A 13,971-nucleotide genomic window follows, 5' to 3' on the forward strand; every position below is an offset into this window, starting at 1 on the left:
ATTAAATAACTTGGACTGCACTGCAGTGGGAATCCTTACCTGTCAACCAGAAAAGAGTGATTATTAAAATGATTGCTTTGATCATGCTGATAACATTAAACCAAGCAACAGAAGAATATAATCACAGTGCCTCTCTAAATGTACGTTTCGTCCGCAGTCATAAGAGTACAGCTATCTCGTATCTTGAGGCCGAGACTGTTGTTCACCTCATTTGACTGCGCTGTCAGTCCAGGTGCACATGTGTCATGTGACGAGGGGAGGGGTTTTTGAGTGCAGTCTGGTATAAACTTGAAGCACTGTGCATCACTCACTGCACAGAGATACACAGCGCTGTGCTCAGCTTTCACAGACGACACCAGCAGATTCGCCTCTTTCTCTGCATCTCCGGTTATCGTGAAACCCTTTCTGTCAACCAAAGGTTGTTTGAAGGAAATGAGGCCAAGGTGCTCGAGACTTTGCCCATTAGTCTGCTGGTACCAGAAGATTTTGTCATAGCTTCTGTCATTGTGTCTGCAGGTGATGTTCATGCTGGCTCCAATGACTAAGAAAAGGTCGATAGGTGTCTGTGTGATTTTCAAAGCCATAGACAGCCCTGTAAGGACAGTAGAGAGACAGTTAGACAGGTTAGCTATAGATAAGTGTTCACAAGTAATATCACACGCCTCACCAATGCAACACTGAAGAAGGAAACATTTGACTGGAAATTCACTCATGTTGAATTCTGGTTTAAATGTGAACTCACGAGTGAGCTAGCCTGCATGGTTTAATGGATACGCTGGTGGCGTCTGCATGTTTATGCGGTTCACATCTAGTATGTGTTTTTACATCTACTGCCCCCTGGTGGATACATGGACCTTGAGACCCAGTGGATGTGACTATACAGAAATGGTCTGTCAAAAAATGTGCATTGAGATTTATTCACTGGAGTGTAACAGCTAGGCCCAGCTTTGTAACCTTTACATTTGACATGTTAAAAATATTAGTCTCAACACATATAGGGTACAATGGGGCTAAAGGCACATGCAAAGAAAAATGTGCTTTTCACTAGTGTATGATTGCAGGAAAAAAATAGTTTTTTATTGAACATTAATTATGCTAAATATTTATTTTGATAAATAAAATGATACATTTTTGTTCAATAAATATACTATCATTAAAATGTTTATTTTAAAAATACAGAAACAAAATAATAAAAAAAATAAAGATTCTGAAAGCATTAAATGAGATCCCATAATGATTAAATATATATATTTACAGTAGTACCAAATAAATATATTTTACTATGATATTATTAATATCATATTTCTAAATACGATGGTTTCATTATTAAGGTGGATACCCAACTTAATATATGATATTTCCGAATCTAACCATGTCATGTCAACAAATGGAAAAGTCAGCGGGCTGTTCATTATCATGTTAATTATTGTGCCTTTCACTCCAACAGCAGAGTCGTCTTTTACCCCAAATACCACACTTTTACATGTTTTTACGTTTTTGAAGAACTGTTGCTTTAATTACCTTGAACAAAACTGAAAAACATAAAGATCATTGTCTCAAAATAAATACAATAATTTTATCGATTCTCATTTGCAACATAAATCTACATTTTGAAAAACACTTCGATTAATCGATCCAGTTAGCGCAGAATCAACTTTGCGTTGATGTCCGCAATCGTGCCAAGGATCAGCCAAATTTCCATGTGCATCAAAAGTGGATTTTTTTGCCATCTAGTGGTTTAAAAGAGAATAAAGTCCAGTGAGCCTTTAACCCCAGTGGGCTTTTTAGCCCTGTTGTACCCTAACCTCTTAACATAAAGAACGAGTGACACTGTGATGTAATGTATAGGAGATTCATGATAAGGTTTTTGTACAGAAGTGCAGGAAACCCACAGCACCGTGTTCTCTTGCAGCACAGTAATAGATGGCACTGTCATTTAAGGAAAGGCTTTTCAGTGTCAACTTGCTGTTGCTTGCACCATTTCCTGATAGCTCGATGATTTTCTCCTTGAAAACTGGTTCTGTGTTTTCATTTGTTCTGTATAGATACCCCATGAGCTGCATTTCTCCATTAAGAGGCTGCTTGTACCAGAGGATGACATTGAGGCTTGAACTGGTGTGAGAACAGTGAAGACTCACTGATTCTGTGTTGGTTTTGGGCAGTAGGTCAGAAGGGGTCTGTGTGATAATAGAGTTCTCGGAGAAGCCTGTTAAGAGAAAGAAGCATTTACAGTAACAATACTGTTCATTAATAAACAATAAATCTGATGTAACGGTAGCTCTGTAACTCCAGATCCAGATAAATACTGTTTAAATACATTGCATTACCTGTAAAAAAGAGCAACAAGATAGCAGTGTTAATCAGATGTCTAATCATGTTGTACCTAAAGACAAATGATGAGATAGCACAAACCAACCCATTCTTAAACCTTTTTTTTTTTTTTTTTTTTTTTTTTCATGTCAGAAAGGAAGCCATCATAACTTTATCAGTAAGAAAACTGTTTCTGCCCTCTGGTGTGCAAAATATGCTATAAAAAAAACAAGTATTTTGGTTACACTTTATTTTAAGGTGTCCTTTTATGTACAGAGTTATATTAATTAACATGTACTTACTATGGGGTTAGATGCATGTAAATTTGCATTTACTGTTATAACGACTGTAAGTATATATGTACACTATGTAACAATGTCATTGTAAAATAGTGTTACCTTTTTTCTGTTAGTCTAGCACTTTATTTTATAGCCCTGTTTCGCATTACCACATACTATGTATTTGTAGTAATGACACTAAGTAATAACTAGGTACTAACCCTGAACCCCTAAACCTTATATTAACTCAAGTTACCTTGCATGACTGAGTACTTTTGTGGGTAAGTGCACATACTGTAAAATAAAGTGCAACCCTGTTTTCTAACAGCAAAATAAAGTTTGGAAAAGTAAGAAAGTTTCAAATGCTGGTTTGACAGATTTTGCCTAGACAATAACAATGGAAAAGACTGTAAGGGCCAGATTTACTAAACAGGGTAAATTAGCATGATAGCACAATCCCATAAAAGTGCCGAGTGGAAAGTTCTGCACGGGATCTGTTGACGATGAACACGTTAAAGAACACAGACACAGCCAGATCATTTCCACAATGACCAGCACGATCTACCAAGAGCAGTGCAAATTAGCGTCTGGTTTAAGACTTGCTGTTTTATGGCTGGTAAATAATGGTGCAAATACCAGTAAATCTACTTTTGCAAACCTTAATAAATCACTTTGATTCCTTTAAATACTGTGAAAGGGAAAATCCTACAAAGAAATATGCAAGGTCAGCCGCATAAATAATTGTCTTTTCACGCCTTTTCAGCACGAATGTTTCACTGCGTGTCTTTAGTAAATCCTGACAGTAGTTTTTTAATGCCAAAAGGGGGTTTGCGTTGACTCAAGCTGTTAGTACATCTGACCCTCAAAGAGATTGTTAAAGTTTGAAGACTATATAATCCTTGCTAGATGGTTGTTATGGTGTTCTGAGTGGTTATAGGAATTTGCTGAGCTGTTGCTAAGGGGTTCTGAGTGGTTGCTACTGTAAGTTATTGCTTATTGTGGTGTGGTGGATGTGTGTGTTAATGTGTTCAGGGTGGTTACTAGGTCCAGTCACATGGGTCAATTTTTTAAAATTGTGGTGTATACATCATCTGAAAGCTGAATAAATAAGCTTTCCATTTCCAATATTTGGTCGAGATATAACTATTTGAAAATCTAGAATCTGAGGGTGCAAAAAAATCCAAACATTGAGAAAATCGACTTTAAAGTTGTGCATTTCTGTTCGCAATTGTGCCGCATTCATTCACAAAAATAAATGTTTAATATATTTACAATAGGAAATTTACTAAATATCTTCATGGATCATGATCTTTACTTAATATCCTAATGATTTTTGGCATAAAAGATAAATCGATAATTTTGACCCATACAATGTATTGTTGGCTATTGCCACAAATATACTTGTGACTGGTTTTGTGATCCAGGGTCACATATTATAATTCTATAGACAGACATATTTAATAGGTTAATCACATCTGAGCACCAAACAAAACAATATGTTGCTTTCAAAAAACCTATTATGGTGATTCTGAGCTGAGAAAAATAAAATGTTTATTCTATCATGTATCATGTACCAAATCCTGTGACAGCTGTGCAGAACTGTGTCATGCGATTATTAAATGTGGGTTTTTGTTTAATGGAAAGGGAGGAAACACCACTGTGGTAATACGCGGCACAGTAGTATACGGCACTGTCTTCAGCTCTTCTCAGCTGGATGAGATGAAGTGTGGAGTGTGTTTTACCGTGACCGCTCACATTAAAATGCTTCTCAAATGGTTTCTCAACAGTTCTTTGCTCATAGTACATATAACCAATGAGTTTCAACTCCGTGTCTGTCTGTGAACGCTGGTACCACTGTAAAGTGTCATAGTCAGTTATTTGATGACGGCAGGTCATTTCAGCTGGTCTTTCGGGACTCCAAAAAATGTCAGAAGGAGTTTGGTCAACCTTACTAGAAAACACAATACCTGTGAAGACATGAAGACAAATGCTACACTTTCAGCGTAAACAGTGTAAAATGAACACATATATTTAAAGATAACAGTAAAGTACAGTAGGATATAAATGTAAAGGACCAAACATCTTACAGTATTACCTATTAAACAAATCACGGTGGTTGAAGAAACGAGAGATCCTGTCATGTTGTATGTATGTCAAAGACCAGATATGAGTGCACATAAAAGTAAGGAGGAGATTCAGCATGTGACATTTTAAAGTGGATCATTCCATACTGCAGTGGGTGATGGGTAATGTGCACCTCCTACAAACAACGTCTCTTAAAGGGTTCTGTCTATAAAGAGCAGTGAACATAAAAGCATTAAATTGGTGCTCCTCATTAGTAAAGTTTGAATTTGCTCCAAATATACTGACATAAGTGTGTAATCGTGTGTATTAATGCATAATGTAGTATAATTTAGTAAAATTTCATTACTGAATTTCAGGCTCAGAGTGCCTTCTCACGACAATGATGTATTAAAAATGGAAAAGGTTTTACTTTTGTGTTTTTTGCGCACAGACAACGTCAAAATGATCCCCGTTCATATATACATTTAGATATTATACATACATATATATATTTAGTTGAAAACATTGTGTATATGGCCCCATCAGTTTGAAGTGCATATCAGGCTGCAACTTGCTTGACACTTGTTATATGTTCATATTTTTATATTAATAAATATTTGTATTTATATAATAAAAATAAACATTTCAATATTCTAAAAGAAATGAAAAATATTTAGAATGTGTGCGAAATGTTTCCTGATATTTAACTTCGTACAACTACTGACATTATGAAGCAGCCTAACAACCCCTGATTTAGATTTTTTATAATTTAATTAATCAGAACATTTATTTTGATTAAATAATTTGATATAATTTTAACAAATTTAGTTTTATTACTTTAATTCAGGTCATTTAATTTTTTTAATGTTTTTTTTTCACATATTATACAATGTTGTACAGTGAGTGAGAAATAATAATTTTTAGTTAACAGTTTATTTGGATGGTCCACTTTAGACATTCTACTAACTATTGTACTTTGCAACTACATGTCAACTAACTCTCATTAGAGTATTTGTAGACTGTCTGCTTATTATCTGCTAACTCTTTATTTTGATGCCCCCAGACAGACAGTCTACTGACTATAAGTTACTTTGCAACTACATGTCAACTTATTCTACTAACCCTATCCTAACAGTCTACTAATACTCTAATGAGACTTTAGTTGATATGTAGTTGCAAAGTCATTGTTAGTAGAATATCCTAAGTGAACCATCGAAATGAAGTGAAACCTATTTTAAAAATAAACTATCATTTTAATAGTAAATTGTTCAATAAATTTTTTAAATATAGGAATATTCAGGGCTGAAAGGTGGGAATGATTCAAGATGAAGCCCACAAACCTTCCAGTAGGACTGAAGAAGGATCCAATATAATCCAACAAATTATGAACTGATGAAGTAGTTGATAACCAGCTTACTCAAGATATCTATATGAATTCTGAATTCAGGACACCTATTGACTCCCATAAAAATACAATCGTCATTATTTATCGTATCATTTAGAATAACATGTTCTGATCTACAGTGAACCTCCTGCTCAGACACCCCAGTAATAAGCACAATGATATGCTGTGAGATGTGCAGTGATGAGCAGAAGAGTGTGAGCCGAGCTGGTGTGTGCAGGTGTTGTAAACCCAGAGGAAGGTAATTGTAAAGAGGGCTGAACTCCTGCAGCACTGTGTGATACTGGCAGCGCAGTAATACATGCCCGTGACTTGGGCTTGTTTGCTACATTGTATATGAAGTGTAGCAATGTTTTCACCATCACCTGATACATTAAAGGCATTTGTAAATGGATCCTCAGTTTTTGCTGTTTTATAGTACATATAAGCCACAAGTTTCAGTTGTGTGTCTCCACCAGAGCGCTGATACCATAATATGGTGTCGTAGCTCTTGATGGAATGACTGCATGTCAGTTCAACCCGACTGTCTGGATAACTCAACACTGAAGCTGGAGACTGATCCACGTCTTTACACACAGCCGGGACTGTACAGAGAGAAACATTTGATTGTTACAGAAAAGGTTCAAAATCAATTCATTTTTTTTCTTCTTAAATTGTCAAATTGAAATCTGAAACTAAAAACTGATATAAATATGACACCTGTTAGCAAAAGCGCTGTCACAATTTGGATGGAGAGGCGACACATGTTGAGTCCTCGACTGCACTGAGATGCACTGAGCTCATTTCTTGTAGACAGGAAATGACATCACAAACCACCACAATGACCACACAGACGGCTGCCATCATTTAGGGGTTTTTTGTTCACACTATATAGGTGTCGCTGTCTACAATGAACTTGCATTAAAAATAATTGTTAGATACAGTGTACTACTTGTGTTTATGTTGAATTGCAAAACGTTTGCTGCTGTTGAGGTGGGATAACAGTTTAATTATAGATGTAAATACCAAAAAGAGTTACAATGTAATTTCATACTGGTATTTTAAAAACATACATATGTGACCCTGGATCACAAAACCAGTCACATGTCGCACGGGTATATTTGTGGAAATAGCCAACAATACATTATATGGGTCAAAATTTTAAATTTTATGCCAAAAATCATTAGGATATTAACTAAAGATCATGTTCCATGAAGATAGTTTGTACATTTCCTACCGTAAATATATAAAACGTATTTTTGTGAGTGAATGCAACACAATCGCGAACATAAATGGACAACTTTAAAGGAGATTTTCTCAATGTTTCAATTTTTTGCACCCTCAGATTCCAGATGTTTAAATAGGTGTATCTCGACCAAATATTGCCCTATCCTAACAAACCATACATCAATGGAAAGCTTATATATTCGACTTTCAGATGATGTATACATCTCAATTTCATAAAATTTACCCATGTGACTGGTTTTGTCGTCCAGGGTCACATATACACAATAAATGCATTGTATCAAATGATTCGTTCAAATGTGTTTTTTTCTTCATTCCATTTTAGCTTATTGTGTTCAGTGATGTTTTCTAGAACTTGCTTGCGTGGTTTCATGCAGGTGTACCATGATGCGTTGAAGATAAGAGAACAGTTTTTGTCATGGAAGAGAGGATTTTTGTGACATTGTGCATACGACGCTGCACAGAAATACTCTGCACTGTCCTGGTCTGGTCTTGCTTCAAGAATCTTTAAAGTAACTTCTTCTTCTCCTTTTCCAGTTAAACTGAAATAACCCTTGTACGATTCCTCAAATTCTTTTATGTTGCTATATCGTGCATAACCAATGAGTTTCAGGGTAGAATCTCCATGTGACCTCTTATACCACAGTATTGTGTCATAGTTAGTAATTTTATGTTTGCAGGTCAGCTCTACAGACTCCTTGGGTTCACACAGCACATCTGAAGGAGACTGATGCACCTTCTCACAGATCAGGCAACCTGAGAAGCCAATCAAATATTGTTAGCCACAGATACTCATGCAGTTTGATGTCTTTGTAGCCTTTATATAATAATCTGCAATTGTATTTATAATTTCAGTAAAATCAAGATACCTGTATACCAGCTCAGGAAGATGATGATTTTAAATACAAATCTAATCATGTTGGATGATGCTCATGCCATGGAAGACTACTGAGGTCTTTAGTAAAGCAGCAGGACTAGACACAGGAAGTGATGTCATGTTGGAATGAATGGGCAGGACTATTTTTCTCAATAGAATATAAGGCATGAATCAAATCAACCAGTTTCAAGATGAAACATTATTGGTTAGGATAAATAAAAATATATGTGTGTGTATATATATGTGAGTGTATGTATATATATATATATATGAGGGAATGAGTCAGAAAAGTCTTTGTTCAAATCAATATTTATACAAATTAATATTTTTAAATATATTGCAAAATGTTCATATTTATTTCAAAGTAGTTTGAGTGTGGCTTAACTGCACTATTTGCAAATTCATCAGAAAAATATGTTGTTTTTGCTGAGCTATTTGCAAATTCCGCTTCTGCCACAGTGACTCCTCTGATTGGTGACAACTCTCTCCAGGTCAGCGGCAGCGCCAACGCAGATTTGATGTTGCGATATGATTTCGTCAGAGGTTTAATAGACAGATGAATTGGAAGGAAATGTCGTGGGGGTTTGAATCGAGACAGTCTTTTAAAGATAAATCGTGCAGCATACTGTCTTATCTTTCTCTCAGCATATGAGTATTATCTCTCTTTTCAGTCTCGCGTCGCTTCCACGCGTCCACTTGGAACATTACGACACTCAACACTCATAGATAATGACACATTTCATTCTGTTGGAACGACGAGTGGCCGACTTCTGTCAACCTCTTTCTATAAGCAAGGACAAAAAAAAGCGATTTAATTTGAATTAATATCAATTCTGTAAAAAATAGATTTAAAATCATAAAGAAATCGCGATAGCTAGGTGAATCGATTTTTTTCTCCCAGCCCTATTGAATAGTAATTGTCTTTTAATCCCTAACTGAGCAAGCCAAAGGCGACGAAGAACCAAAACTCCATCAGGCGACAGTAGTGGAGGAAAAAACCTTGGTAGAAAACCAGACTCAGTCAGGGCCTTAAAGGAACTTTTATAAAGGCCAATTCACACAGGCCAACGCTGACAGTCACCAGATTACAGCACGACTCTTCTCTGAACACACTGAATCCGAATCACAATGTCTATCAGTGAAAACAAGCTCAAACAGAAGCCAACAGAACACAGGGGTAATCAGTATGAATGAGTTGTCTCATGGAAACATTCAAGTGCTTGAACTGTTACTGAAAGATGCACTGAAGATGATAGGCTTTTTGTAGGGCTTATGGGGGCCCTGGAGCACTGTGCACTTGCTGCACAGAAATACACTGCACTTTCATTCAGCATGAGCTCTGAGATTGTCAGGTTCACAGAACTCTTGGCATCTCCCTTCAGATCATATTTTGTATCTGCTGCATTCTCCAGATTGGGGGTCGAATGAAAGGAATATCCAATAATGTGCATGTTTTGCCCACGCTGGTAGTACCACAGTATGGTGTTGTAGCTGGAGATACTGTGGGAACAGGAGAGAGTGCAGGACGCTCCAGAACTCACAATGACTGCAGCAGGCTTTTGATCAACACTGCTCAACGAATGGCCTAATAGGTGGAAATAAAATCACAATATTACTGCATTGTGCATTGAAGAAAAAGACTTCACCAAGAGTACACAGAAAGTTGTGTCCAAAAAGAAGCATTTAAATTCACTTACCACAATGCCAACAGAGCAAATATGAGAATAGAACTGGATTTCTCATCATTATCAAGGTTCTTAGAACACAGGCTACTTATAAGTTATCAAAACTTAGAGAAAAAATACTTAGGCCCAAGTTATCAAAACAGCGTAGCTTTTTTATCCGTCTTACTCCATTTGTTGCAAATTCATCTGAATTTGAATCTGAACCTCTTTCACATGTCCGATGTTCCTCCTCTTGAGTGGATGTGTTGTGAAACAGCGCCACCTGTTGAAAGACGGCATAACATTGTGTTCATCAAGCCAAGGCTTTGAATGTTTGTTCAGTGCTTTATAGTGTGTTTGCTGGATTATAGAGTTTGGGTAGTTATGACATCCTTTTGTATATTTATTTTTGAAGATTTATTCTTCACTGTGACTCACTTGACATCAAAAGCAAAGCTTCAGAAACTGGATTGTTTGATATAAAACAGGCAGTCTGAAATGAATACCACAGAAGCAGGTGTGGATTCAGACAGTAGTTTTTTTTTTTTTTTAATCACAGAATCAAAGAGATGTTTTTGTAATGAACTGCAGGGATCTGAAACACTGTGTAATATGCAGCACAGAAATACACTGCGCTGTCACTAGGTGAGAGACTTTTAAAGGTCAAAGATCCATTGCTATTTCCATTCCCAGACATGTCTATTTTGTTTGTGAAATCTGTTTCTTCGTTCGGTGTTGTTAAGTATAAATATCCCATTAGTGTGAACCCTTGCTCCTGGTTTTGTCTGTACCAGTTGATTTGATTGTAACTGGGCACACTGTGTAAACACTGCAGTCTCGCTTTTTCTTCTGGTCTCCTGATCATGTCAGGTGGAGACTGGTTGACTTCATAACTATGAGAAAAGCCTGTAAACAAAGGGAAAAAATCAGATAAAAAAATAAAATGAAGTGTTTTACTACAAGGATCTGGTTAACAATACAATCTTACCAGAGAGATTGATTAGCGTAACAATAATTATGCTGAAAACTCTCATGCTGATATTGAGTTGAGAGATGACTCTAAACAGTCATGAGTGATTGTTTCTCTGACACTGTAATCTCATGAAACCTTCAGAAGGTCTGGACAGCTTTCATTGGCCGAGGGCCGCCCAGAGGCCGTCTGACTTACATGTAGAGCAACCAATCACAGTCTGTTTTGTCCAGCGTCATGTTTAGGAAATGTAAAGCCGTTGTCCCTACAATAACAGACCGGTGTGTAAAACTCTTGGATGTCTTTTAAAGCGTCTATGCCGTGAAGTTTACATACTTGACATATTTTGAAAATCCAGCATTTAGTTGATTCTGATAAGCACTCATTTTCACAGCTGTAAATACTGCTTTTTTCCCCATGAGGGGGTTTGGTGTCTCACGTACTGTTTGGTGTGTCACTACTGTTTTTTGCCTAATATATAGTAAGGAAGTATGCTATTTTCGATGCAGCCGTGACTGCAGTATGATATGACCTCATTGCACCCCCATAAAAACATATGATAAATATGTCTTTATTTTAAATATCTCTAGTATATATAGTCTCCTACTGGTTTCGATAATGCAACAGTGGTTTTTTTTATCTGTTGGAATGTTGCACAAAAGTTTTTTTATTCATAAACTAACAATTAAGTCAAAACAATGCAATATAGTGATGAGATATTTTGATTGTACCAGTAAAAATTAGCACACTTTTGAAGGTCACATGGATGAAGTGGATGAAATGCATGAACAGTGCTTATACCTGCATCACAGAGAAATTCTGTCACTTTTGTCATTTTTGTGAACCATCATTTTGTCCATTTGTAATAAAATAAAATTATATTATTACACATTATATATCATATATGATATATATTACTTAAATTAAACAAACTAAATATTACTGAAATTAAATTAAACATAATTTAACTGTAAAAATGTATATAAATCATTTTCACAGAATAAAAAAAGTTTTTGTCTTTAACTCTAGATTTTCATAGTTTTTAAAATGTAATTTGCAATTTTTTCTAATGGGCTTTCATAACGTACTGAACATTTGTCAAGGTACAGTAGAACAAAAAAAAATCTATACATAAAATGTATCTAAAATGCTGAAGGTTTGGTAAAAGGCTCCCCATGCTGTTTTAATGTGGCCTGCATATATATATAAAAAAAAAATAATTAAATCACCTGCTCGAATGTTAATTGTCAATAGTTTAACAGAAGGCCCTTCTACAGTTTTGGTTTGTGGTAATAAATAACAGATGGTTTTTGTATGAAGACTGAATGATCTCTAACACTGTGCTTTACTGGCAGCACAATAATACATAACAGAAGTTCCAGATACATTCAGCTTGAATTCAAGAGTTGAGTCTTTTGCACCGTCTCCTGTAATATTGAACTGATTTTTGTATTTATTTTCAATGGTTGGAGCCTTGTTATAAACATATCCAATGAGATTTAGTGCAGTATCACCCTTCATCTGCTCATACCATAATATCGTGTAATAGTCTTGTATAGTGTGAGAGCAGGAGAGTGTAACCCGTTCATGAGTTTTAACCAGCAGATCTTTCTGTGTTTGATTAACTTTGTCACTCAGTAATTCCCCTGTTTGAAAGAGACGGAAAAGAGCATTAAAAACAATGTGGAAGTCTAGAGCCATATGAAAATACATAAATGAATGATTCTGTACCTGAGATCAAGAATGGCAGTGCTGTGAAATAAATGAAACACACTGTAAATGTCATGTTGAAGCTTCAGTGCTGGAGCTCTCAGTGATGCACAGAGTAAAACACACATTACACACTCTCTCAGTGTTCTCTGAGAAACAGAAACCTGTCCCACTTCCTACTGAAAGGAGACTCCTACTGGTCTTGATAGTAATTGCACCAATGAGGTACATACAGCCATGTTAAATATTTAGATCTTTTATTGAAGTTTATTATTAGGTTTAAGGGTTGAAAATATTTGCTTTTATTTGCACACAAATGCAATGTCTATTATGCAACGTGTCTTGTACTGTAATCATATACAGTGAGATTACTACATGCTTGATAAAAGTATTCAATAAACCAGGGTTCAGACAATATTTTAATATATCATTACAAAAAGTCTGACAGAACCCTCTAAATGCACACAATAAGATGGGCCTGGACTAGGTGGGAGAACACAGAGCAGCGGAAGATCACCTGGGCAGAGTTGTGGAGCTCTGAACTACTGCGCATCAAGTTCCTCATCAGTTTGGTGTACGATCTTCTACCTAGCCCATCCAACCTACACCACTGGGGCTTGGTAGACTCACCAACATGCCAACTGTGCCAAAGGAGTGGCACACTGGAGCATATCCTCAGATGCTGTCCAAAGGCTTTAGGAGATGGGCAGTATCGCTAGCGACATGACCAGGTCCTCAGGACTCTGGCAGATACAATCACCGCAGCGATTCAGGGCAGTAAGAGTCAGCATCCCTCCAAGCAAACCGTCTCCTTTGTCAGAGCTGGGGAGAAGGCACATCAGCAGCCATGCTCCCCAGGTGGGCTCCTCGCCAATGCAAGAGACTGGCACCTTCAAGTGGACCTGGGAAGGCAGCTCAAGTTCCCGAATCACATGACATGCCACTTCACTCCGCCCAGACATGGTGATAACATTGGAGTCGACCAGGCAGGTGGTCATAGTAGAGCTTACTGTCCCCTGGAAAGACAGATTGAAGGAGGCAAATGAGCGCAAGAGAGCCAATTATGCAAAGCTGGAGGAGGAGTGCAGGAGCGGCAGCTGGAAAGCATGCAGTGAGCCAGTGGAGGTCGATTGCCGGGGCTTTTCTGGACAGTCGTTGCTCCGAACTCTCAAACTCTTTGGAGTTAAAGGACAACTGTGCAGGCGAGCCACAAAGAACATCTCTGAGGCTGTCGAAAAAGCCTCACGATGGCTGTGGATCCGGAGGGGGGATCCATGGAGTAGCACGCCACTTGGACACAGGCCGGGGACTGATCACCCCAGGCAGGGTTGCCCGGGCGAGGGTGTCTGTTGATTAAAGACTCGAAACACCTGTTGACCTCATCACTGATGATGACGTGTCCAAGTAGCCCCAGAAGGTGTATGTAAAAGCAATACTCTCTTTTTACACGTTGCGCCGCGCTACGGGTGGAT

At 37.2% G+C, this 13,971-nt stretch overlaps 1 protein-coding gene across 2 annotated transcripts in view; it reads right to left on the bottom strand.

The window, feature by feature from the left end:
- The window catches only part of LOC308707827 (M1-specific T cell receptor beta chain), a 131,617-nt gene that overhangs the window by 68,021 nt on the left and 49,625 nt on the right, over nt 1-13,971 (bottom strand). The window lies entirely within an intron of this gene.

This window comes from Scardinius erythrophthalmus, assembly GCF_964197995.2.
Source record: "Scardinius erythrophthalmus genome assembly, chromosome: 19".
In the NCBI taxonomy this organism is placed as follows: Eukaryota; Metazoa; Chordata; class Actinopteri; order Cypriniformes; family Leuciscidae; genus Scardinius; species Scardinius erythrophthalmus.